Raw genomic sequence first — 2,785 nt, 5'->3', positions numbered from 1 at the left:
CCCGCCTCCATGATGTCATATCGTAACGGCTTCAAACCAAACACAGCTGTCAGGTTGCATCACACCAAGAGCTAACCAACTAACGCTGTAATTACAACATTATGTCAGAGGATTAAACTCGTAAACTGCATTTCGCATTTAAGTTAATCTGAAGTCAGAAATCTGCTGCATGAGTTACCTGACTATTCCCTACAAATGTACTTTTACAGACATCATGTTGGACGTTCTGTTTTTATTACCCAATATTGTTTGTATTATTTTCCACATTGTAGAATAATACTGAAGATGAACATTTTTTTGTTTACAACATAATTCCATATGTATTCTTTTCTAGTTTTAATATCTTCAGAATTAATCTACAATGTATAAAATAATTAACCACCACAGAATGAGTAACTTTTGATATATGTATTTACATAAATAATACTTAAAAAAATAAAACTAATAAAACTGATGTTGTATTTTTGCAACAGTAAATTTTCCAGGGTTTTGTGAAACTAGCACATTATCTATGTTTCTATTTATTCTGATGTTTATTTTTCATAATATCTAATTGTTTGGCATAAATATTTTTTAATTTCATTTACTTTCAGTTTTTCCTGAAGCCACCTTTGGCTCATGTCCACTCTTAGTATCTTTTTGTCGCCCTGCTGTTTTGTATTAGTCGGCTGCCTGATATCACTCAATATTCTCTCTTAGTCCTCTGGTTTCACAGCTCCACCTCTTTTTTTTTTTTTAATTAGCCTACATGCTTTACCTCAGCTTATCCTATTCTTATGGTTGTCTTCATAGTTTTCTATCTTCCATATTTGCATGTCTGTGCCTTCTCTCTGCTGTAGTTTGTTTTATCCTCTCTGTCTGTATATCTCTGCAGGTAATTCTGGTTCCTGACCTGCCCAGGTCTGATCTGCAGCTACTCGTCACAGCATCCTGTCCAGAGTTTCTCTCTTTATACCTTTTCCCATTTCGTTGAGTTAGTAGTAATTTGAGTATATAATATTGTAGGTTCATAAATGTAACATTTCAGTTTGTCAGGTAACTTTGTAATATATATTATATCGTTGGGTCTTAAGTAAATTTGTTATACTTTATTTCTCTACTGGAAAGCACTTTGGCCCACTATCTGTTTTTTAAATTTACTATATAAATAACAGTGACATGGCTTGAGAATGACCATATTCTACAACCAATACAAGTGTTTTTCTAGTGCGCTTGTTCTTTACGGTTAAGTCAAAACATTAGAAAATGTGTTGTTCCTTCTGACCATTTTTTGTATGATGTTGACACTATTCACATCGTCAGGCTTAGGGCTTTTTGAACAGATGCAGAATGACTGTGATCTACAGTGCCTTGTGAAAGTATTCGGCCCCCTTGAACTTTTCAACCTTTCGCCACATTTCAGGCTTCAAACATAAAGATATAAAATTGTCATTTTTTGTCAAGAATCAACAACAATTGGGACACAATCGTGAAGTGGAACGAAATTTATTGGATATTTTATACTTTTTTAACAAATAAAAAACTGAAAAGTGGGGCGTGCAATATTATTTGGCCCCTTTACTTTCAGTGCAGCAAACTCACTCCAGAAGTTCAGTGAGGATCTCTGAATGATCCAATGTTGTCCTAAATGACTGATGATGATAAATAGAATCCACCTGTGTGTAATCAAGTCTCCGTATAAATGCACCTGCTCTGTGATAGTCTCAGGGTTCTGTTTAAAGTGCAGAGAGCATCATGAAGACCAAGGAACACACCAGGCAGGTCCGAGATACTGTTGTGGAGAAGTTTAAAGCTGGATTTGGATACAAAAAGATTTCCCAAGCTTTAAACATCTCAAGGAGCACTGTGCAAGCAATCATATTGAAATGGAAGGAGTATCAGACCACTGCAAATCTACCAAGACCCGGCCGTCCCTCTAAACTTTCACCTCGAACAAGGAGAAGACTGATCAGAGATGCAGCCAAGAGGCCCATGATCACTCTGGATGAACTGCAGAGATCTACAGCTGAGGTGGGAGAGTCTGTCCATAGGACAACAATCAGTCGTACACTGCACAAATCTGGCCTTTATGGAAGAGTGGCAAGAAGAAAGCCATTTCTCAAAGATATCCATAAAAAGTCTGGTTTGAAGTTTGCCACAAGCCACCTGGGAGACACACCAAACATGTGGAAGAAGGTGCTCTGGTCAGATGAAACCAAAATCCAACTTTTTGGCCACAATGCAAAACGATATGTTTGGCGTAAAAGCAACACAGCTCATCACCCTGAACACACCATCCCCACTGTCAAACATGGTGGTGGCAGCCTCATGGTTTGGGCCTGCTTTTCTTCAGCAGGGACAGGGAAGATGGTTAAAATTGATGGGAAGATGAATGGAGCCAAATACAGGAGCATTCTGGAAGAAAACCTGTTGGAGTCTGCAAAAGACCTGAGACTGGGACGGAGATTTATCTTCCAACAGGACAATGATCCAAAACATAAAGCCAAATCTACAATGGAATGGTTCACAAATAAATGTATCCAGGTGTTAGAATGGCCAAGTCAAAGTCCAGACCTGAATCCAATTGAGAATCTGTGGGCAGAGCTGAAGACTGCTGTTCACAAACGCTCTCCATCCAACCTCACTGAGCTCGAGCTGTTTTGCAAGGAAGAATGGGCAAGAATTTCAGTCTCTCGACGTGCAAAACTGATAGAGACATACCCCAAGCGACTTGCAGCTGTAATTGCAGCAAAAGGTGGCGCTACAAAGTATTAATGCAAGGGGGCCGAATAATATTGCACACCCC

This window comes from Acanthochromis polyacanthus, chromosome 6, assembly GCF_021347895.1.
Source record: "Acanthochromis polyacanthus isolate Apoly-LR-REF ecotype Palm Island chromosome 6, KAUST_Apoly_ChrSc, whole genome shotgun sequence".
NCBI lineage: Eukaryota > Metazoa > Chordata > Actinopteri > Pomacentridae > Acanthochromis > Acanthochromis polyacanthus.
Note: the sequence above shows the minus strand (reverse complement) of the source record.